Source organism: Micromys minutus (genome assembly GCF_963924665.1).
Source record: "Micromys minutus genome assembly, chromosome: 30".
In the NCBI taxonomy this organism is placed as follows: Eukaryota; Metazoa; Chordata; class Mammalia; order Rodentia; family Muridae; genus Micromys; species Micromys minutus.
The window spans coordinates 22,208,701-22,233,984 of record NC_137965.1 but is presented as its reverse complement, the minus strand read 5'-3'; the positions used below and the strand labels follow the sequence as shown (position 1 = coordinate 22,233,984).

At 44.4% G+C, this 25,284-nt stretch overlaps 1 protein-coding gene across 2 annotated transcripts in view; it reads right to left on the bottom strand.

The window, feature by feature from the left end:
* Positions 1-12,344, bottom strand: part of LOC308439646 (polyadenylate-binding protein 1-like) — a gene marked incomplete at both ends in the record, with an annotated part of 498,229 nt that extends 485,885 nt beyond the window's left edge. Inside the window, one exon of one of the 2 annotated variants that reach the window (XM_080941560.1) lies at positions 12,233-12,344. Of the gene's footprint in view, positions 1-12,223 lie in introns of both variants that reach the window. The other variant, XM_080941559.1, reaches the window with a different exon arrangement.
* Between the last annotated feature and the right edge of the window lie 12,940 nt (positions 12,345-25,284).

Below are 25,284 nucleotides of genomic sequence, written 5' to 3'. Positions count from 1 at the left end.
TAGCTCACTGGTTAACAGAGCACAGAGCTCTCTTAGAGGAACCATGCTCTGTTCCCAGCACCCACATCAGGCAGCTTACAACTCAGAGAACTGCCGATGCCTTTGGCCTCTGCCAGTCCTGCATACATATGCATTTCTGTGCTCTTGATCTCTCTCTCTCTCTCTCTCTCCCTCTCTCTCTCTCTCTCTCTCTCTCTCTCTCTCTCTCTCTCCTTCCCTCCCTCCCTCTCTTACACTCTCTCTCTCTGTCTCTCTCTTCTTCCCTCCCTCCCTCCCTCTCTTACACACACACTCCCTCTCTCTCTCTCTCTCTCCTTCCCTCCCTCCCTCCCTCCCTCTCTTACACACACACACTCCCTCTCTCTCTCTCTCTCTCTCTCTCTCTCTCTCTCTCTCTCTCTCTCTCTTCTTCCCTCCCTCTCTCCCTCCCTCTTAAACACACACTCCCTCTCTCTCTCTCTCTCTCCTTCCCTCCCTCCCTCCCTCCCTCTCTTACACACACACACTCCTCTCTCTCTCTCTCTCTCTCTCTCTCTCTCTCTCTCTCTCTCTCTCCTTCCCTCCCTCCATTCCTCCCTCCCTCTCTCTCTTACTCTCTCTTACACTCTCTCTCTCCCCCCCTCTCCCTCACTCTCTCGTTCTCACTCTCAGTCTCTCCTCTCTTACTCTCTCTCACTCTCTCTTTTTTTAAAATAAATCTTTAAGAAAAAAATTGCTATTACATTAATATCTGATGTTTTTATAAGATGTTAGCTAAGTAGCCAGTAGGAAGTTTGCGACACATTCACATGTCTGGTGGATATGGAAGTACTTCTCCACGTTCTTCACAGCCCCATGCTGCTGTTCTTGCCTGGCTGGATCCTGATGTCTCAACTGTATTGCTTAGTGTGCTGGAGAATTAGAAAGCTTTCTATAGGCCTTTGGCCAACTCACCTACTTCTCTTCCATAGTACACGTGGCTTTTATTGTACTCTGTCACAACTGTTTTAAGAGACAGTCACTACATGAACAATAAATAATTCAGAGCTATTTTCTTCAAATTGTCATGCACAAGAGACATAAAATATGCAAATATAGAGAATACTTTGTGAGCAAGCATGAGGACCTGAGTTCAAATCCCTAGCACCCATGTACAAAGCAATACCTGACCACACACTTGCAATTACTCCTCAGCACTGGAGCATAGAAACAGGAGGAATTCTGGGGCTTACTCACCACCAGAGTACCTTAAAGTTTGGTGAAAAATCCTGTCTCAAAGGAACAAGGCAGAGAGCAGTAAGGCTGGACTCTGATATCCTTCTTGGGCACACTCATACATGGCTACACACACATACACACACACACACACACACACACATCCATGAACATACTTCCATGCACATATACAGATGTATGCACATGCACATACACATAAGCATGTACACTCACAGTTACATGCACATACATATGTATATACACGTGTGCATGCACGCACATGCATACATTCACATATGCATGTACACGCATGTACATACACACAAGCACATACACTTATATGTGCATGTACACACATACGCACACATGTGAAAGTACACACACAAACACACAAACACATGTACACATATGTAAGACCCATCTAGAAGTGTGATTAAATAACATAGAGCATTTCCACTTGGCTATCGGAAAAATGATGAATGAGAGATAAGAAATCAAACTGATATCTTTCTAAGGTGCGCAGAATGTGTAGCCAGGCTCCTGTGGTGTTTGGAACCCTTTCTGTATCAACAAGCAAGAAATCCCTCAGCACAAATGAAGCCTGAAGGTAAAGTACAGTGGGAGAGGCTGGAGACTGTTGGGAAAACCAGGCAAGGAGAGGAGCAGGAACCAAGGGTGAAGAAGGGTCAGAGAGAAAGTATCTGAAAGGCACAGAGAGAGAGAAGACAGGCAAAGTGTTTGCCGAGAGGATGGCCGGCATCACAGCTCTGGCTGTGAGTGGAGGAGCTGCCTGGAAGGTAAGAAAGGGCGTTGCCCCTGAGCTATGAAGCAGCTGTGTGTGCACGTAAAGACGATGGATGTCAATGTTGAAAGTAATTAGCCTCGAGCTTGAGGCTCAGTGCAGCAGGAAGTGAGAGATCTCCGGACAAACACCTGATAAAGGACTAGGGCTCCAGATGCAGGTAGAGATCCTTCCTGTTGGCTCTTTGAGAAAAGTCCATTGTGAAGTGAAGCAAAGCCGTGCCCCTGAGGCACTAAGAATCCTAGTATCAGTGTAGATGGACGTGTGGCTGAGGGTGTAACCCTCAGCTCTGTGCAGCAGCAGAGGGCGAAGTGATGAGGAGTCATTGGTGGTCTGGCTAGAAGGATGTATCCATCCTCTCAGCAGACCCTCATGGCACTCCTGCTACAGCATTCATAAGAAAGCTACCTCCATCTCCCCACATCCTATGCCGGGTTCGATCCTCACGATCTAATCACCTAATTAAAGGATTTTCATTAATGCTGATCCGGAATGGTGGTCCCATGTCCTTATAAATATCACACCAGGGTATTGGGATTTCAACAGATGTAGAAGACCACTTCCTCATTCTCTTATCCACAAAGGGAGCAATTTGTAATTATCCAAGGGTTCTAGGATGAGCTAGTCTTCAGGCCACAGTGACAGCCAGCATCCCAGGAGGACCAGGAAAGAATGTTGAGATCAGAGAGAAAGTCAAGGCTGCATTAGAACAGATGGAGTGGGGAGGATTGGAAGAGGAGAATGAGGAGAGATCAAGTCCAGAGCAAAGGGATGGGAGGCTGATTAATATACAGAAGTAAAACGGAATGAGGAAAAGCAAGGAAACCCAGGAACGGCACACATTCTCACTCTGAGTGACCACATGTCACATCGCACTGAGGGGTGCTCCCCTTTCCCTGTTCCCTCATCTCCCTGCTCTTCCCTCTCTTCCAGGAGCCCTAGCTCTGCCACCCCTGCTCAGGCGAAAACTTGTTATGCATTTGGCTCAGCTCAGCCAAAACAGTAAAGCAAACAGCTTCCTCCTGTCATCCCTCTTTTATTTGTGGGCACTGGTACCATTAAACACAGGATGCCACGGCAACAATGTAATTAATGACTTAATGGGCTGTATTTAAATCCGTCACATTTCCATTAATCTAAAAGCTATCCCTTAAAAGTCTGTAAAATTAATTTATTGAAAAAAATTTCAGCATAGCAGTCCTTAAAAATCTCCTCTTTTAAAAAAAAAAAAATGCTGTGGAACTGTGGTGTTTATCCCCATCTGTCTCTTCGCTTCTTCCTGTAGAAGCGATGCCAAAGATGAGGTCACAAGCCTCAACACAGACCTTGAGAATCCATGGGGACTTTTGAAGTCTATCCCAGGCTGGCCACATACCATGCAAGATGCTGGCGGCAGGACTTTCCACAAAGAAATGGCAGCGTGCCCCTCCCATCGCTGCTTGTACACAATTTGGGTACCAAAGTGAGCTATGTATGTGGAGTGCAGTCAGAAGTGGGGGTGAGGTTGTCATATGTCTTAGCCCTGTTTGTCTAAAGACCAATGGGTACAAACAACAGCTTTAGATTTCAGAAATCTAAAGTTGAGATGTGGGCCACGGTCCCACAGAAGGCTGCACAGCCTTTGTGGGGAGAAGCCTTCTTTGCACCCTCTAGCACCTGGTAGCTTTAGGTGATCCTTGGCACGAGCTGTGTCACTCCAGCCTCTGCCTCTGTCATCATGTGACCTCCTACATGCCTGAGCCATGTCTCTTGTTTTTTCGTGATGACACTTACCATTGGATTCAGAGACCCTCTGAATAATTTTGGAAGCCTCAGTCTTGAGATAGTTAGCCAATTATATTACATTCATGCAAGCTGAGGGTTAGGGCACGGACATATATTCTTGAACCAGGGAGAGAGAGAGAGAGAGAGAGAGAGAGAGAGAGAGAGAGAGAGAGAGAGAGAGGGAGGGAGATGGTGCATTTTTGACGGACTACTTGAGCTGCATGTAACAGGTTCTAGTTAGAGCTAAATTCAATGACAACAAAAGCTAATGATCTCACACCAGAAGTTCAGTGGAGAAGGCATGAGGGGTACCAGCCTTCTGCTTACCTCCCCTCTGCTCTCTTGTCAGCTCCCTCCCAAGGCAGCATAGCTGCGGTGGCCGTTGAAGCAATGAGTATTCATGTTCATGACCAGGAAGAGTGAGAAAGATCATGTCTCTCCTCATAGAAAAAGCACCTGTTGAGCCACATTCGGTCAGGATGTTCATGGAACAGTGATAGTTCCCAGGAAGGTCCCACTTCCAGTCCAGTGTAACTTTGATCTATACCCTGGATCTAGCGTTGCATTAGCTTCCTCCAAACTACAAGTGTTATGAAGACAGAAACAATCTTCAAGTCATTAAAAACAACAGGGGTGGGGAGTAGACAGTGCAGAGAAACTCTAGGGTTGAAGAGCAATGGTTTCAAGAGGGTGGCCATTGGCTGGAGACTTCTGGTGCAAGATGGGCATGCTTGAACCTGTCAGGTTTTTTTTCTAAGAAAATCACCCAAGTGTTTGGAGCAAACTCCTAAGAGAAGGGGAAGTCACATTGATGTCACTTACAGAGGAGAAGGATTAGAAGTCACCGCTGTATTACAACAACCATAATACTGTTCTGTTCTCCCACTGTATCCCTTCTGGAGCATACCCACTGGGTGAGATTTTTGTCTCAACAGAAGGAATAGCTGAAAGTCAACCTTAGGATAATTTGAATGTGAACTTGTACTGTGGCCTAGGTGACAGTGTCTGTGGCCATTCAACTCCTGGATTTTGATAATTATAATGGCGGTTCTGTAAGAGAGTCTGATTATTGCTAAGAAACACACCCTAATACACTCACTCCAAGTACTGAAGGATAAAGATCTATCATCTTTGGAATTACTTTGATACATCTTAAAGAGGGGTGTATATTATATATAAAGAGAGCAGGAAGCATTTTCTATGTTAACAATAAGTTGATCTGGGTAAACAAGTTAGAAGCTCTCTGAGCCTGTCTTGTGAGTTTTTCTTCTAAGCAGCCCAAATGAAAGGTGATAATTTTCTGGATCAGCTACAGCAATACACAGCTGGAGCTGCCCAAGGTAGGCCAAAGAAAACTGGTATTTTATGTCACTGAAGCCCCATAGATGGGGGTGGGTTAGACGGGGCATGCAACATTGATTTTCTCTATGGGTCTGAGTAATGTGATTCCTTCACAGGTCTTCAGCACTGTAACATGTAGACAGTGTAGAAGCCCACAGGTCATGGATAGACTGACCTGCCTTGATCACTGACTGAGGTATCATGGTCAATTAAGATCATAATGAGAGCATCTATACAGCCTCACGCCACCCCTCCCCAAACACTATAAAAGGAGAGGTTACATATTCCATATGTGCTGGGCTCAGAACCAAAGGACCTTCCATAACGCCAGAGCCCACACTGAGGTCAAAGCTACACAGGTCTTAGAGAGCCAGGAGTCACTGAAGGCCTGAACAACCTGCCTGTGTTGGAGGACCTGTGAGGGAAGTCACATCACTTACTCTTCAGGACAAGTGAAACATGTCCACCCACACAAACATGCCCAGAAAGGCCGGGAAGAGCATGTTGGAGGCTGCTCCCTCTCACAGAAGTTACTAATGGAACAAGGAAATCTTGCTGCTGCTGAAGGACAGACAGTATTTGGTCAACTAAAACAACAGAATTTATGCTTCCCAAAGGCAGAACACTGATATCTTCATAAGGTAGAGGAAGATGGATTTGAACTTACAACCACTTGTAAGGATCGGAAGTGAAATTAGGACACTTCCAGACATCTGCAGATAAGGGTCACCACACACAAGAGGTGTTGCTCTAAGAAACACTACAGGAGACATCACAAGGGTAAAGAACAGGATGACCCCAAACAAGGGTGACAGAAACCAATACAAGTTGGGTGATCTGGTGATGCTATACTTTTATATGCTCTGTGCCTTCCATATGGAAATGTGATGCCATTGTGGTGATATTGGGAGAGGGCCCTTTGGAGCTGACGAGGTTGTAAGAGGCTAGGCTCACTCGGCTGACAGCCACAAGTCCAGACAGCCCCGAGTGTCTGGTTCCCCACATCTCACTGTCCTTCTGGGTCTTTGTTTTGTTTTTCTCTTTTAGGATACATTATGAGGCCCTTGCCAGAAATGGACACCCAGTCTCTGACTTCAGCATACAGAATCATGAGCCAGATAAACTTTAAGGTACCCAAGGTAATATATTTAGTGTTAGCAAGTAGAAAATGGATGAAGGCAGCTTATATACATCTTAGTGTCTACATCAGCTTGTATCTAAGTTCTAGACAGGCATATGAGATTCCGAGGTCTTTTCCCTCCCCAATGGGATGTTAGAATGTGTTAAAATTCTTTCCCTCCAACCCTGTCTGGGTACGTATGTGTTTTCCTGGAGAGGAAATACAAAGCTTTCATGAGACTCTCAGAAGAGCCCAGGGTCTCATAAAAGAACTAAAGGCAAATGTTTTGAAGGCTGCCCCACAAGGCACAGCATAGGATCAGCACAGAAGAGGAGAGAACTACCATTGTGCTAATTTTCCTCATGGTGCCAGACAGAGATGAAGCAGTGGGAAGCAGACCCTAATATTCTGGTCCACCCTAATATTCTGCACCTTCAACAAAGCCTAAACCCCCCAAACCTAACACCTAGACCAAAAATTAAGTCAATGCAGACATTTTCCTCTGACTCTCTTCCGACAAGAGGCATGGTTCTATTAAGATCACCTTAGGCATTCTCTCCTGAAGCCCCGACCTCTGTAGCCACTGATTGTAAAACTGGACGGTACACAGAGGCTGTAGGACCTGTTTGCACAACTTATTTGTATACTTTGGGCAATGTGGTAACTACTGCGATTTAAATTAAAAAAATTGGTAACTGCTAATATTTGTTTAGTAAATCCTTATTCTGAAGCTTCTTTTTTTTTTCCAGCAGGAAGATAACTATTAAGTTAAATCTATGCGAAGCTCCATTTTCTTTCATTCTGATGATGACTTTTCTCTTGGTGGAACCGTGAGACCTGGTAACCATGACAGACTCTAGATAACTTTGACCATAACATGAAGGCTCATCTTGGGGCCACACTTTCTTCCCTCCTCAAGGAGCACAAATAACCTCAACTTAGCAGATCTGGCAAACTGCGGTTTGTTTGGTGCTGTGTCCCATAAATCAGAGAAGAAGATCCTGTGTGGCTGCTTTCTTTTGCCAACCTGTCTGATACACCAGATATACCTCGGTGCTCTAAGACATACATGTGCCATTGCGCTGCAGACTTGGGGAAAGCTTTCTGAGTCTCTACGTAGCTCTAGGCTGCATGCATGTGTTCATAAGATCACCTCTGCTTCCAAGGTGACCATGCAGAAAAGTTGGGCCAGGTTACCCCAGAGCTTCTAGAGTTGGTTGTCATTGTTTAAGACAGAAGGAAACATCGTCACTGTCTGGAGACAGGACTCAGAGTCTAGAAATAAATGTTTTATGTCAACAAGAAACCTCACTGGACACCGGGTTTCAGATTTATAACGGATGAAAGACACGCTCGGGACTTGGGAAAGTTCTAGAAGTTTCACATTTTAAAAGCCCATTATGCTCATTAGGTTTCAAAGTGAAGCTCTCTTCATGACATTTTAGAACCAAGGCGAAGATGAAACGTTCACTCAAGACTGTTTAAAATGGAAGACCCTTGAAGTGAACATGCATTCACATGAGAAAGAGCAGCCCTTGTGCTCACTGGCAGTTGCCAGTCAGTGTGTTCTAGAAGCTGTTTGTGAGTAAGGAATGGCAGGATGCAGTAAGAGAACAGGGGGCTGTGAAAATGGACCAGTCAGTAGAGTGTGATAATCGAGCAAGGGTAACTGAGTTAACTGAGTTATGTGGGTCCCCAGGAACCACATAAAAAGCCAGGCCCGATGGTATTTAACTGTAACCCTAGCACTAGGGAGGGGGAGGACACCTGGCTCCCCTGGGTTCCCTGGCCTACCAACCTAGTTAATTAATCCTGGGTTCGGTGAGAGATCCTATCTCAAAACTTAGATAGAAAGTAATGGAGGAAGATACCTGATATCAACCTCAGATATCCCCAGGAACCTGCACACACTCACACACAGACACACACACACACACACACACACACACACACACACACACACACCAAATTAAAAAAAAAAAAAAAGAACTAGAATCCACTTCTTCGGTTTCAGCAGAGTCCTGGCATGATCCTGTTGTTGAAATGAACAAAACCCAAGTATCATCTGGACTCACGGGTCATTCTGTCATTTGTCTCCTGGACAGGATCGGCTTCCAATATTTGAAGCTAGCAGTTACCTGTAGTCATTTCCCTAACCCTCAGGTCCATGGCCTTTCACTGTGAGACACTCTGTACAAAGGCTCCTACTGAGCTCATGGGCTGTCTGGGCCATGTGTAGCATTTGGTGTCACGCAACTTTTCCTGGGGAAAAGGAACATCTATTGACCCCAGAAAGAGAGAACAGTAACAAACCCAAGGAGGAGCTCTGTCAACATCCCTCTCAGAATATATTCATTATTGAGGGTTCAAGGAACATGGGAGATTCACAGGCAGCCATATAACCATGATGAGGTCTCCTGGGTAACTCAGAGAGGACCAAAAGGCCCTGCTCCAATCAGTAGTCGGCACCTCGTCTAACCCTGACAATGGGAAGGGCCCTGTGAGGCTATGCTAGCCACCTTGTGAGCTCCTCATTCCCTCTGCCAGGTATCACTGGTTGAGTCCCATGAGGTCCTATCCAACACAGAGCAGACAGCTCCACTGTTTCCATGACTAGAAGCTGCTTGAGCATTAGACTCATGCTGCCAGGAAAATGGCAAGTCTTTCAACCCTCTACATGGGAGCTTCTTAAACGATGACACAGAGGCAAGGGCTGTTGGCATAGAGAGCTGTCACAGAGATTTGACTGACATAGATCACAGTGGATCCATGTATAATCACTAACTCAGAGATACCACACGGTCTGGGAACTGATTGAAAGGCAAAGCCTACAGCTGAGTCCTGGCAGATAAGACTTAGGTATCTCTCCAGATGACCAGCTCAGGTCAGCTATGTGACAGGTCAGTGAATCAATGAGTTGACACATGTGGATACCCAGGTTTGGACAGTATCTGGCATTTCTCATCCATTTGTTATTGTTAGACTTTAGTCTGTTGTCACAGATATATGACTACCAATGTTCTCACACCACCATCCTGGTCTGTAGCAAGCAAATCTCAGACCCCCATCTGCTCAGATCCACCTGCCAAATTTAGTTCCACTACCTTACACACTCAGGATTGCCTTACACACTCAGGATTGCCTTACACACTCAGGACTGCCTTACACACCCAGGATTGCCTTACACACTCAGGACTACCTTACACACTCAGGACTGCCTTACACTTCCAGGATTGCCTTACACATTCAGGACTGCCTTACACACTCAGGACACATGGGCTCCTGCACTGAGATTGAAAGTACCAACTGCTTAATTTACGAGTGCATGAGACTCCTCTACCTTCTCGGCCTTCTGTCTTCAGAAGAAGACTGTCTGGTGCTAAAATCTATGAGGTTTTCTTTTTCAAGGCGAGCAAGTCTCTAATCCTATGTGTTCTTTCTGAACTCATCCAAACACAAGAGAAGGGCTGGTCTTCCATCCTCTGCTGACAGGGGAAGATGAGGAGTCATAAGTTTATGTCCCTTATGCACCATGCATTCTGTCTACATGTTATGTGAAAAAGCTTTATCCTTTCCTTCTCCCTTACTCCAGCCTCACAGCTCCTTAGAAAGGCCTGGAGGCTGGCTGGGTAGATGGTTTGGACAACAATAGTACCCATAAGCTGATACATTTGAATGCTTAGTCACTAGGAAATGGCACTATTTGAAAGGATTACAAGGATTAGGATGTGTGTCCTTATCAAAGAAACTATGTCACTGGAGGTGGGCCAGGTCAAGCCTCTCTTCTTTTGACCTATAGATCAGGATATAGCTCCGAGCTACTGCTCAAGTACCACGCATGTTGCTATGTTCCCTGCCATGATGACAATGGAATAAACTTCGGAAACTGTAAGCATGTCCCCCAGTTGTTTTCTTCCATAAGAGTTGCCTTAATCATAGTGTCTCTTCACAGTAATAGAACAGTGACTGGGACCGTATACATGGCAGAGGAAGGGCTATGAAAGGATCCAGGCCATATGTTGCAAGGAAGGAGCTGGTAATAGCCTGCACTAAGCAGAACATGTCAGCAGCAGCAGCAGCAGCCGCCTCCTCTGTCACCACTACCACCGCAGCCACCTGAGACATCAAAGCCAGTCACAGAGAGACAGGGTTTGATTTTGCATTCTTGAATTGCATTTGGTTTATTAAAGACCATTTTGTGAAACCCAGCAGGAAGCTGCAGTGCTTTGTGGCACCCTCCTCTAAGGCACCCTTTAGGAGAAACCGAAGCTATACCATTATGATATGGAAGTCCACCTGCAATGAGTGTCCACCATGTGGCTGGTGTGCATGCATCATGGCCGTCAGCCCTTCCTAGATGTCAGGAGCCAAGGGGTCACAAGCTCCCTCGAACTGACTAAATTGTAGGGAAGTTTCATCTTTGCTCAACATAGGCAATCTGACTAATTTGACAACCTGAAGCAGGCTAAGGTTAGAGAGACAGATCCAGGGACTTGGACCTCTCTTTCATCCAGAGGAGGAACAAGGCAATGCATCTTGGGGAGTGATGGAAGCCCAGCTTCTTCTTGGCATCTCTAGCCTTCTCAGTGCTGGTAATGACCACATGTTCGGAGGGTGGAGCCGAGTCCATGGGAGAGAGTTGGGCCTTCAGGATAGTTTCAATGGAAGCTGTAGGAGCCAACAGGCAGGAGTGTTATGACAGTGGAGGGGATGTAGGGGGGAATAATATGCCATCTTCATAATGCTGTGGTGTTTCACAGGGCCATGCCACAGGGAGGAATCTGGCCCTAGAAGTCTCTTAAGCACCTTCAATCTAACACTCGTCCATTCAGGACTTAAGACAGAGCCAGACAAGTAGAAGGGACCGGTGCCAAGTTGGCTGCAAACGAAACATGGTTCTTTGGAGGTGGGGCACAGGGACAGTATGATCTATGTGCTTTTAACCAAATGTGCTTTCTGCAACGTGTGTAACTGGATGAGTACAAGACCGCCCTCCCAGCAGGCATACCCAAGGCTGTGATCAAGACAGAAGCATTCACCCAGTCTCTGCTTCAGGTCACTCAACTGTGGACACATTTATACGAGCAAAGCAATAAAAAAGGGAAAGGGATGGAAGGAAGAGAGACCTATAAAGATGATTAAGCTTGTTAAAATAAGGGCCGTTAATGGAATAGATGGTATTAGCACTAAGTGCAAATTGACAACATCTTTCTCAGGTTGAGAGAGTTGCTGGAATGATAATTCCCCTATTGATTATATTTAATTATTAACATTTCCCCCCCGAATGAAATGCAAACTAGTTTTCTGGATGACAGACTGTTATTAACTAATGCAGCTAAATAATCTTAATAACTATCATGCATGAAGATGGAAATGTTATTTGGCTCTTTATATTAAACAATGAGAAAATTGTGAGGGAAAAAACCCCATGGTTTATATGAATGCATTAAAATGTACAATTGAAGCTTCAGAGAGAAAATTCTACAACCTGAGTGTGAAGACAAGCATGTGTGGAAGGCAGTTGCGTCCAGGTACAAGGCACGAGGTCCACTGGGTCCCCATTTCTGCATCTCTTCTCCTCCCTCAGCTCCTCACGCCTCTGCCTCAGGCTTCTGCTGCAGGGAGGGAGGGGAACCCTAGCTTGTAGGAAGTATGGAGTGCTTAAGGGCTAAAACACAACTGGTCTCAAGGAGATGTGCATTTTAAGGAAAAAGAAAGCCTTGAGTAGAAAGTATACATCCCAGAACAAAGAAAAAAGAGTACCAGGAGCTGGAGAGCCACTTGGAGCTGGCAAAATGGAAAAGCAATGGAGGTAGAGGGGTTTCTCTGCCTCCTACAGCGGCCATTGCCGCTGGGACCCAGAACAGGACCAGCATCTCTGCCTACAAGTTCAACCCACAAAGATGTTGCCTGTCCACATGTTAGCTCATTCCTCTGTAAAATGACCCTGATCCTGGAAGAAGAAGAAAGAGAAGAAGGAGAAGGAGGAGGAGGAGGAGGAGGAGAAGAAAAAGAAGAAGAAGAAGAAGAAGAAGAAGAAGAAGAAGAAGAAGAAGAAGAAGAAGAAGAAGAAGAAGAAGAAGAAGAAGAAGAAGAAGAAGAAGAAGAAGAAGAGGAGGAAGAAGAAGAAGTTGTTGTTGTTGTTTAAGGCCAGTACTGAAACCCTATGATTTCCTTATTCCATGCTGTATCAAAAATGCATTTTAAAGCTTTAACAGAATATATTTTGATTGGAGACAGCCTTGGACCAATCCCACATCTCGAGCCTTATATTGGAGGCTCGAGAAACAGCTCAGCAAGTAAAAGCATTAGCTGATGTTCCATAGACTCATAGCAATTTGTTAACTTGACTTGCAGGGCATCCAATGTCTTGTTCTGGCCCCTGTGAGCACTGCACACACGTGGTGCTTGGGTGTGCATACAGGCAGGCAAACACCCATACATACACAGTAACTTTCAAAAGAAATAAATTGCATATTATGTCTTCTAAATAATTGGGGGAGTCCTGACCATTCATTTTCTTCAAACCTGTGTGTTACTGACTTCTGCCAGACCTGGCTATGGCTGCAAACCCAGAGATGATGTCCGTTTCTCTAACTTTACATGATTAGTTCCCGCTTTAACCTAAGGAAATGGGAGCAAGTACCTGGTGTCTGGTGCTTCCTGCCTGCCTAGTCTGGCACTTGTGCATCGATTCTTAGAGGCAGACCACTCTTCAAACACTGGCTCCATGTCTCATTGATGTGTTTTCTCTAAGTGGCTCTGCAGGGAGAGCTGGGAGCCCAGGTCGCCCGTCCTCCGTTTGGGCCAAGCCCCTGCAAGAAGAACAAACTGCCAGTGGAGTCCAGAGAAAACAACAGAAGTGTTCTGGCTCCTGCTGGAATGCTAACACAGACATAGCGCTACCAGAATAGGACCCAGAAGCCTCAAAGGCAAAGGTCACAACAGAACCATGTTGGTGTGCCCACCTGTCCAGACTCCCCCCAGCCTAAACCATAAGCATTTTTATCTGAGATACAAGCTGGGTTGAGACTGATGGCAGGGATGGAATTGACTGTGATTGGTGACAAAGAGCTTCCTTGAGCCTCTCAAGGATCTCATACCCTGTGGCACTTCATCCAGTTTCATACAAGGTCCTTTGTGCATCATCCTTTGGGAAGAGTGATGTAAGCTGTATCTAAGAGGGTATCCTCCAGTTGATTGTGGGCTCACAGGACTGCATACACCGGCGAGGGATGTACATGGGGCTCTAACCAGATCTAATTAACTAGCATAACTAGCATTCATGTGGATCTGTGGTCAGAACCTCAGATATTTGTATGATGCTCACAGAACCATGTGCATAGACATACACAGGCTGTAAGCACAGCTACATACATGTGGTCCAAAGTGGCCCATGGCTCTTCAGCCCCTCTCCTTCTCCCAGAACACAGTTTCTCACTGTCACCTTCCCTCCTGGCAGCAGGATCTCCACAGAGGCTGCCTGCCCATCTCTGCACCAGTGGATTGGACAATGAACTGACGTTTTCTAAGCAGCCTCTGCTCCACCCTTGATTAGACACTATCTTTAATTAAAACGCCCCATCAGAACTCGGAGCCAATTTCATCCTGGCTCTCCTAAGTGCTTTGTACAAAACATTAACTCTGGAATCTCATTACACACTTTCAACCCCTGTGACAAACATAAATGATAATTCAGCTCTAATGCCTTCTTGAGCAAGCCATATTTTCAGAGGCTCACAGATAATAGGGACATACTGAGGAGAGCACATAAATGTTGAACCTCTCTCTCTCCCTCCCTCCTTCCCTCTCCTTTCTGATCTAGTGTTACAGTGATCTCATCACCAAGTATGCATCTTACTGGCCCCAGCTGATGCTCACATGACAGCTAGAATTCTACTTCAATGAAGTTCTTCATGAGTTTGAAGACGTGGGTGCCAGTAGAATGTTGGAAGGCGACCATCAGCTGGGAGAGTGACAGAAGACTGAGAGATGCTTGGCTTCCTTTACTCAGAAGCACATCCTGCCCTGGATTGCATTGTGCTGTTGGAGAGTGGGAAGAATTAGCAACTTCTTAGCCTGTGGACTTGATTCACAGGCCTTAGAAGGTCTATGGCCCTAAGGCTGATATCATCATTGAACTTGCCGATCATACCCTACCAGCTACATGCTTGGTGTCACTGGTCATACCCATGCCCCCTCCTCATTAAGACTGGAAAGCATTGTTTCACAGCACTCAACCCCCTTCTGCCCAAGGTATGATGAAGGAACCAACTCTGTCTGAGCCTTTGATTCCACCTAAGATCACTTCCCCTTCCATTCCTCTGTGGCCTGAGAATCAAACACTGTACTTGAACAGGGACCCTCTGTGTAAATCACATGCTCAGAGCCATATCAGAGCCAGAGAGGAAATGAGGAGAGTGAGGCTAAGAGTAGAGGAGGCTGTGGGGTAAAGAACGGGCCGGGATGAAACCAAAATTGCTACTAAGAAAACCCCAAGGAGAGTAGAAGCTGGGCCCTACAGGAAACTGGTATAGTGAGAAGCTGCACTCACATAGGGCACCAGCAAGAAGAGATACAACATCCTCAGATCTTGACAATAACTCCAATGGAGGGCACCAGCAAGAAGAGATGCAGCATCCTCAGATCTTGACAATCACTCCAATGGGGTTCAAGAGGCTGGAGCCATTAGGAGATTTTTATACAATTTCAGCATCCTTAGTTCAAGTACAGCTTCATCATTCATTCCCAAACTACAGCAGACACAAGGGCCTTCCTGGGACTGGGCCTGGCCACAGGAGGCAAATATAGTATTCCAGTAACACTGGCCAGTAAGAATATAATTTAATAAAAGCCAAATAGCTCTTGGTCTCCATCAGACAGTAATTTCCCACCGTGCTTCATTTCTGTCTCTAAAATATCCATCCCCCACATGGCTGCAACAATTTCTGTGAACGACTACAGAGTTCTGGCTCTTCTTACCTCTCCTCTCTACTATAGGTACTAGATAGTCTTGGGCTGAAACCCACTATGTAGCATGAGGATTCTAGGTTACTTAACCTTTGAACTTTAGTTTTTTGCCTATGAGAATACAAATATATATATATATATATATATATATCTTTTTTTTTTTTTTTTTTTTGGTGTTATCTATGAGGTTGTCCTACTTAGCTTTGGAGTCTAAAGTCATCTGAGTCTCAACTGAAAAACTGCCAAGATCAGATTGGCCTGTGGCCATGTCTGTGAGAGACTGTCTTCTAGTCCACAGTGGGTGGTATCATTCCTAGGCAAGTTGGCCTGATGTACCTAAGAAAGAAAGCTGAACATGTACAAAGAACAAGCCAGGTTCTTCCGTAGGTTCTGCTACATTTCCTTCCTTACATTTCTGCGACCTGGAAATGTAAGCCAAACAAACACTCTCTTCTTTGTAGTAGTTTGAAAGACAATGGCCTCCCAAACAATTACATGCTTAAATACTTGGTCCTGAGTTAGTGTTTGGGAAATATTAGGAGGTGTGGCTCCACTGGAGGAGGTGTGTCTCTGGGGTTGGGCTTTGAGGTTTCAAAAGACTTGTGTTATTCCCAGTTAGCTCTCTCTCCCTTGTAGGTGTAGATCAAGATGTGAATTCTCAGCTACTCCACCATCATGGACTATAATTCTTTGGAACCATAAGCCAAATTAAATAATGTCTTTTATAAAGTAGCTTTGGTCAGAGGTTTTACAACAGCAATAGGAAAGTAAGATTCTCCTCATGTTTTTGGTCGGAGTGTTTCATCAGCACAGAATGAAACTAAAACAAAGGTCAAGCAAAACAACAACGAAATGATGTTGGTAAACTCTAAAGGGCTACAAAATGTGACACATTCCTAAATCTCTGTGGCTCATGACAGAAACCAAACTTCTGATATTAAAAAAAAAAAAAAAAAAAAAAAAAAAAAAGAAGGATAGCAAGAAGAAAGCCTGCTCTTCCAGGAACAAAGCAGACATGCTACAAAGGAAGAGAGCAATCTGTCATCTGGACCACACTTAGAGATCTCTATTTCATGCCGCAGAAATGGTGCTATTCAGTTCCTTCCTCGGGATGAGAGAAATGGGGCATTGACTACAACCATCTCCAGACACTCATAACCAGCAGCCAAACTTTCATGGAGATCCACCATGAAGATACGGGGCCTCACGCCAGCACCAGAAGTACACCAGTGTGCCTTGATTAGTAATGTCATTTCGATGCCCAAATTAGAAACTAAGTATATGCTGTGACTTGAATATGAAATGCCTCCACAGGTCAACTGTTTGGACACTTGGTCCCTGGTTGGTGGCTCAGCTTTCAGAGTTTTTGGGACTTTTGGGAGGCAGGGGACAGCAATGAGACTGTGCCAAGTTGTCCTCCTGTACTAAGGGCCCATCCTCAAGGGCAGGCACAAGTTATTAATCACTGGGAGTGGGCATGCCATGGCCTGTTCAAGTATATACAGACTAACGAAGAGGTGGGTTTTCCTCATCACTGATCTTAATGGGGTGTCTTCAGACCCAGTCATCCTGCAAGAGAGAGCTCTGATTCATACTTTCAGGATACAGTCAACCTCCATTCTCAGACTGAAAGAGGGAGTCTGGGGCTGTAGGATGTCTTGCAGTGGCTCTCCCATGCAAGAATCCAGAATCTACTCCTCAAGAGGCATCAATGAAAATACTTTCTCCTCAGGTGAGTAAAGAACAAAAATGTGCCATTCTTGATGATGATGATGATGATGATGATGATGATGATGATGTATACAACATTCTGCCTGCATTTATGCCTGCAAGCCAGGCGAGGGCACCAGACCTCATAGATGGTTGTGAGCCACCACGTGGTTCTTGGGAATTGAACTAAGGACCTCTATCTAGCAGAGCAGACAGTGCTCTTAACCTCTATCTCTCTGGCCCCAAAATGTGCCATTCTTAAACATGTTTATAATTTAAAAAAAAAAAAAGAAGAAGAAAAAAGAAAAAGAAAAGCTTCTCATACTCTAACCTGGTCCCTGGTTTCCAAAAGTCTGAATCTCAAGTGAAGAGCATACAAATAGATCCTCCTCTCCAAGGACTCTCTTGGAATTGTTTGGTGTGCTGAGCTTTCTCAGTTTCATCTCTAAAGGCCCTCTGGATTGGACAAGACTCTTTTCTTCACCTGACAATAGACAGAAGTCTGGCTCGGCGACCAGAGAGACCCTATGCATCAGTTTGAAAGGGAAGATTCTAAGCAGAGCGGGAGTGGGCCACATCACTGCTCCGTGGAGGCAGCATCCTTGAGGACCCACAGGGAAATGAATCTCCATCCATGTGCTTACTACTCTCTGTTCATATCAAGGACACTGAGAATCAAACTGTTAGAAAACAAGGGCAGTTGCAGAATGGGTCCTCATTAACGCTGCTTCATGTGTGTTATGAGAAGATAACCAGCTTACCATTTACCTCAGTATGTTCCTACCTTTCCCTCTGCCTCCCAACAATCTATTAAAAGTTTCTCCTTTAAAACTGTTTTCCTGCATGCGCACATGCCATTTTACACAATATACAAATGCTAATTTAAAACCATTCTCCCCATTCCTTCCTCTTTGTCTCACCAGGGGAGACAGAATGACATGACTGTTCAGCAGTGCCCACACCGTAACCCTAGACTGCTACCTTACAGGACCAAATGGACTTTGCAGATGGGATTCCTTCAGGTGTTTTGCATTGGGAGAGTATTCAACAGCATCCAATGAACTCACTCAACATCATTACCAGGGTCTTAATGGGAGGGAGGCAGAAGGGTCAGGCCAGAGACAGAGGGTCAAAAAATGCCTAGCCTTATATCAACCATTCCAGCTCTAAAGAAGGCCAGCCATGCCGATGTATTGGCTTCTGATCTCTAGAGCTAAAGATAAAAAAGCCAATGACTCGTTAAGCCACTGGATTCATGAACATTTATGACAATAGCTATAAGAAACAAACACACCCTTTCAAATATATGCTCATTTCTCATGAAACCATGTGTCCTAGAGTCCTAACAGTCAGATTGAGTCATCTGAGGAAGGTTTTAGTTGAGGAATTTCTCAGATAAAATCAGCCTATGGGCATGCTTGTTGGGGTTATCATGATTAGTAAATGACTTTGGAGGAGCTAGTCCACTGTGGGCAGCACCATTCCTTGGACAGGTTGTCTTGGGCTGTATAATGAAGTTACCCAAACATGAAAGTGTTCGGGAGCCAGTAACTCCCTTCATGGTTTCTGTTTCCAGTTCCTGATTACATTCCTGCCCTGACTTCTTTCAATGATGGACCATAAACTGTAAGCTGACATAAAGGATCCTTTCCTCCCTGAGGATGTGTTTTATCTTTGTATTTGTCATAGTAACCAACTGAAATAAGAACACTATACAAGTTTCTGGAATACTACTAGCCATTATACCAAAGACACAGTCACTTAGGGTCTAGGGAGATAGTTCAGGCTTGCCTAGCAGGTTTGAGCACCTGTGTTTGGATTCCTAGAATCAAGTAAAGGCCAGATGTGGCTACACAAGTCTATGATCCTAATGCTGGGGAGGCAGGAAGAGGAGGATCCTTGAGGTCCAAGTTGATGAGCAAGTCTAGGTTCATTGAAAGACCCCATCTCATAAAATAAGGTGAAAAGCAAGGAGTACGTGATCTCTGACACTCCCATGAACATGTACACATATTTACACACACACACACACACACACACACACACACAGAGAGAGAGAGAAAATATATTGGTTTAAATGAACAGTGCCTATGTGTTCCAGCCAGGCCGGTAGTAACAGAAGCCCATGGTTTATTGAGGAGAACCTGTTCTTACAGATGCAATTAGTTCTAAGAGGGAGGCTGTGGAATAGCACCACCTGACCCCCACGAGGCACCTTCCTTCAGCAGATGGCCCAAGATCTTGTTGAAGCACCATTTCCAGCCTGGCATCTGGTATACATGGGAGACAGTTTTGATTATTGGGCCAGATGTGCGTCCTCCCGTCCTGATGACATGTGAGTGGGAGGATCACTGTCCCAGTTTGCTTTCAATTGCTGTGGGGAAACACTGTCCAAAAAGCAACATGGGGAAGAAAGACTATTTTGTCTTATATTTTCACTCAAAACTCAAGAGCAGATCTGGAGACTGTAACTGAAGCAGGCGCCATTAAGGAATTTCATTTCCTGGCTTGTTTTCTACATCTTACCCATCTTGCTATCTTATAGAACTCAGGACCACCTGCCCAGAAATGGCTCCTCCCATAGTGGGCTGGACCTTCTCACATCAATCATTAATCTAGAAGATGCTCCACAGACTTGCCTACAGGCTCATCTTGAGTATTTTCTCAGCTGAGGTTTCCTCTCCTCTGATGACCCTGGCTTTCGGCACACTGACAAAACGCAGGCCAGCACTGCTGAGCCCTCTAGTCTTTCCCCGGGCAGTCTCAGGTACTGTCCTTGTGTTCCAATTTCAGACTCAACCACGCCTTTCAGGAAGCTTCCTGCATTAGTGATTTAAAGGTCGTCCTGTTAACGATGTCATTCCTTTAGGACTGCAAACTGTTGAAAGGTTTGTTCAAATGCTTCTTGGCCTGACTTTACCAGTCCATTCTCTATCCTCTTCTGCCAACATACACACTATCCTTCCTTTGCTTCAAACCTGTTCTCTTTCCATTCTTTTGTTTTCTTCCACGAACTTTGCAATACGAAATTTTGTGTTTTCCCCAAAACATTTTTTTTCTAAAACTGGTTCTTTACTGAGTTTCAATTGGTATTTCAACACATAATTTATACATATCATCTCCGATTATAAATCTGTCCTCTTAATTATGTGTACTTTAAACCTTTCCCATGATGTTCCCCCGGGACTGACAGTTTCTGCTACTCCCTTTTGAAATTTCACCTAGGGGTGCTACTGATTGTCTGCTTTGCAAATTCTTTGTTTTTTTCTGCTATCCCCCCCCCCTTCTTGGCATGTGACATTGCACTTTTCTTTTTCTTGTATTTATTTCGCTGGATGCAATTTTGCTGTTAAAGCTCATGTGGTTTGAGTGAGACTTTATTGAACCAGCTCTTCCTACAGCTCAGGCTAAAGGACTTTCTGCCAGCCCTTTGGTTAGAGCGCTTTCAGCTGTCTTTCATTTTCAGACCTACCCACATTTCGGTTTTTCAGCGTCTGCCTGTCTGAGGTTCCTGGGTGGCTTCAGAATCAAGTCGAGTCCATCTGCTTTTGAAGTTTATGACACAACCAAGACTGAGAGAAGTTATGTCACTCAACAATACTTAAAAGATTTGCAATTTTTATCATGTGTGTGTGAGGATGAGTTTCTGTGCACATTTGTGCAGATGCCTGTGTACACCAGTGTCAGATCCCTTGGAACTGGAGTTACAGGCATTTTTGAGCCACCTTGATGTAGGTGCTGAGAACAGAATCCGAGTCCTCTGGAAAAGCAGTAAAGACTCTTAACCTCTCTGAGCCATCTCTCTACCCATTTCAACCACAGTTTTAGTGCTGTTGCTACGTATGAGTGCAGGTGCCCACAACATTCCGAAGATGTCAGGTCTCCTGGAACTGGACTCAGAGGCAGCTGTGAGCCACCTAACTCAGGCATTAAACTTGGGTCCTCTGTAAGAGCAGTGAGCACTCTTAACCATTGAGACATCTCTCCAGTCCTTCTAATCACCTAGATTCGGAGCATAGAAGCCTTCTATAATGCACTGCAAGGCTCTTAAGTTTCCTGCAAACTTCCTAACCTACTCAGAGAAATACACTTTCAACATTTGTCTGTGCAGTATACTCCGCACAACCCAATTATGTAAGAGTTGATAAGTAAAATATCTCAACACCAGCAACTTCACCTCCTCTTTATCATCTTCGTCGAGCCACCCAGCTACTCTACCCACTCAATCTACTCATTCTATGTCTCTGCCTCCCCTGGATGCCAGCCTCAGTTTCAATCTCATTTCCCTCCAACACGGTTCTTTGAATCCTTCAAAAGCCTTATGCAACACTCCAAGGAAGGAGTGTTTGTTCTATAGTGTTGCTCAAAGGGGCTAGACTCCTCACCGAGCAACACAACTCCACACAGGTAACACAGAGCTCCGTCAGAGGTGTGATCCTGCTCTGTGCATGACCATCCCCTGAACCAAGTACTCGGTACTTTCAAAGACTCATCTAGCTCCTAAGGTCTTGGTCTAGTCCCTGTGGAAACAATGAGGCAAAATTTGTACTACAATGAAGTAAAGCAAGAGCCACAGAGGAGGTGGTGTTCAGGTGGGACTATTTATTCTCCATGCTTGCTAAAACTGGAAGACTGACTCAGCAAGCCCCTCCAGCACTGGGTACATTTCTCAGGAGAGGGTCTCTTTTGTGCTGCACACAAAGAAAGGAGAATACCTATCAGTTTCTTGGTAAGCCAATAATATGTTTTTATGGACAAAAAGATAGTGAGGTCTTCTTTTGAATCTCTGGGGCTCCAGGAAACATGCTGTGAAGATCTGAGGTTCCTTTGCTAGCATGTGCTTCTTGAGTTTTACTTGGGTTCTATTAGATTTTACAAAACTTTCAGACGTCTGTGAAGAAGGGCGTAACCGTGGTGATGGTACAGAGTCCATGTCCACAGCACCTCAGCATGCAAGCACATTCAAAATGCATTTCTGCATGTTCTGGCTGTTGGTGGGTAGCCAAAGGCATAAGGCTGGTATCTGGATATATCCTTCTGGTGAGAGCTCAAATATTAGCATACATACTAGGACATTAGCAGAAGAATCATCCAACAGAAGAAATGCCTGGTAATGTGCCTGAATGTAGTCATGGGTGATGCCTAGATTTTACATATTTTTTTTTAAAAAAACCTGTTATTTCATGCACATTATTTAAAACCTCTCATATGCACTTGTGAATGTTTTAACTAATCACAGCAGTAATTTCTAAGGCAGTCACTTTTTATCTGGGAGGAGTTTTGCTAGATTTTACCTGAATGCTTCAGCAGGCTGCAGAACGCATAAAAGAATCATGCACAAAACATGTCAGTTACCTGACCCATGGGATGTGCCTCAGAGCCCGGTTAAATGTATGCACATCTTAGGAAGGTATGTTTAATCCTTTTACAATAGAAATGAATGGAGGAAATGATTTGCTTCCTCCTACAGTGACTCCACTTTAATTGCAGATCTCCATCAGCATGAGGAAACAGCAGAATGAGAGAGATAATGACAGATGTTTACATTTGGTCCTTGGAACTACGAAACATGCTATGAAGGTCAAATCAATGACCTCTTGCAACCTACTCTTGAAGCCCTATATGGTAGGCATTGTGAACCCTTTTCACAGATGAGAAAATTTTAACTAGTGTGTATGTGGTGTCCATTCCTATATATATGCATGCTTAAATGTGTGTGCACATCCGTAGATGCATTGATATACAGGCATGTGGTCATTTGAGGATGACACATTACTTACTTGATCTCTCTGCACTTTACATATCAAGGCAGGGTCTCTCACTTGAACCCTCACTGATGTGGCTATTCTAGCTTGTCACCTTGTTTCAGGGATCCCATCTTTACCTCCCAGATGTTAGGACTGAAGGACTACTAGGCCCACCTTGAATTTATATACTTGGATGCTAGTGATCTGAATTGTGGTCCCCACACTTAGGTGGCAATCACTGTACTCTGAGCCATCTTCCCAGCCTCTGTAAGGCCTGATGTTGCAGCTACATGTCCAGAATGTCCAGATTCATTAGTTAACACAGACTAATACTTCCTGCAGATGGACAAATTAAGAATCCAATTACTCAAATAACTTAAGTAGGTTTCTAACTGCAAATTCTGAGTGATTGAGAAGTATTGGGCTAGAGATGTAGCTCAGAAGTAGAGAGCTCAATTAGCATCTCAAGACCCAGATTCCATGTCCAATACTGCAAACATTCAAAGCTTTGAAATCATCTGTATTTTTGTGTGACTGACTCATTTACTTAGCCTTGCAGTCAGAAGACAGAAGCTGTTATTGAACAGGGGCATCTTCTTTCTATAGCTCCTTGGCTAAAACACTGCTGTGTCAGTATTCATCTCTAGACAGAATTGTTGTGAAGCACAGAATGAGGGAAACAGTGAGTGTGAACTTGTCAACTTGGCAGGACCTAGATCACCTTGGAGACAAACCTCTGGGCATATACGTGTCTGAGAAATTTTATTAGGTTAATTAAGTCTTGGATTGAATTAAGAAGAGAAGGAGCCAAGAACCAACTTTCATTCCTGTTTCCAGGACTAAACATGGACAGTGACTACCTGAACCATGGTCCTACTGGCCAGTTCCCCAACCATGCTGGACCTGATCCTGAAACTAGAAACCACAATAAACCCTTTCTTCCTTAAAGCTGCTGTCAAGAGTTGTTAGCTGCTGTCAGCTCCTGGTTAACCTGAACTTTTGACAGCCATCCTACAAATCCCACAACCTTTAAAAGCATAGGGTAATTCTTTAAAAGGGTATTGAACTAAGCTTTAAAACAATACTCATGTTACCAAAACAGGACAGAGACATGGACACCTATAGATGAAAGGACTCAAACTTCAGTTGGAACACTAAAGGTGGAACTCTTTCCCTAGGTCCAAAGAAGCTAAGCCTCACACAGGGAATACAGGGTTACATAAATCACACACCATATGAACTGTGTGAAGCTCCTCCGCAAGTCCCTATTTTTCCTGTTCTCTAATGAACAAGAGCTGTCCTGAGAGCAACACCATGGCTTGTGCAGCTGCTGTATGGCACCTCACTTCCAGCTGAGGCTATTCCATGTTTAGAACCAAGTCATTTGAATACGTTTGGAGTCCTGTCTGTATTTCCTAATGGCTTCTCATAAAGTAAGTCAGATTCAAATGGTTTTGGTTGTTGCAAAAACAGTTGTGGAGCTCAAAGACAGCTGAAGACAGTCACACATTCAGTAGTAAACTGAGCATTAAGTTTATCACCCCAAACCAGTTGTGATTTTTCACAATCTCACTTTAATGAATGAAGCATTAGTGTGCCTTAGCTATCATTTCCCTAAGTGTTGGGTCACCTGAGCAAAGGTTTAGATGGGGCTCCGTTTGAATGAGGTACTGTGTTTCAGTTGAAATCTCACTGTGGAAACTGTGGACCACTCAGTTTGGAGAAAGTCACCAGACAGGAGAGCTTTGAAATGCACAGGTTGGGCTGTTATTTCCAGACAAAAGCTTCAGCATAAACAAATGGCTCTTCATAAATCAGCTGATGTGCAGAATACTGATTAGCAAAGCTATGCCCACCAGTGACTGAAAACTCACAGAATTCTGTGTTCATTTAGAGAAAGGCAAAAGGAATAAAGGGCCCTTTTTCTCCATGCAACACTGCTTCTTTTATAAACAGAGCAAGCAAGCAATGTGGAGGCATCTCACTTGAAACCATTAAATCTTACTGATGGCAGACTTCTAGATATATGCCATTTTCTTAGTTATTTTAAACCTCTGGAATTGACTGTCCTGCTAGTAAGGATTAGTATGTTTGATTTGCTGATCCCATTTTCTTTCCGAGATATCCAGTGTGTGTTTGTGTGCATGTCCTCACAGCACTTCTGTAGAGATCAAAGGACAGCTTTGGAGGGTTTTCTTCTACCATCTGGGTTCAGGCTTGATGTAAGTGCCTTCGCCTGAGTTATCTGTCAGCCCAAGAGGTCAATTTAAATCTTAGCTCCAGATCTTTCACCCAGCAGTAGTTTTTTTACATTTTCCACTGGAAATCCTTAATTTTTTTGGACATCTGCTTGAAATGTGTTCAAACCAAAATAACCTGTTTCCATTTTATAGGCTGCATTACTTAGAATTTTCAGCAGAAAAGCAGCTTTTCAAACATATTTCAAGTATAGCCAAGGCACTGCACTTCTTACTAAAATTTAAAGTTTGAAGTAAATGGGTGAACCTGATTAACTCAAGTCTGCAAGAAAAGTTACTAGTGAACATTCTCATTGTTCCCATTTGGTTCACCCTATAATGTTTTAACCAGCATCCAATCAAGTAGCCAATATATAAGAAGGGCATAAACAAAGAGCA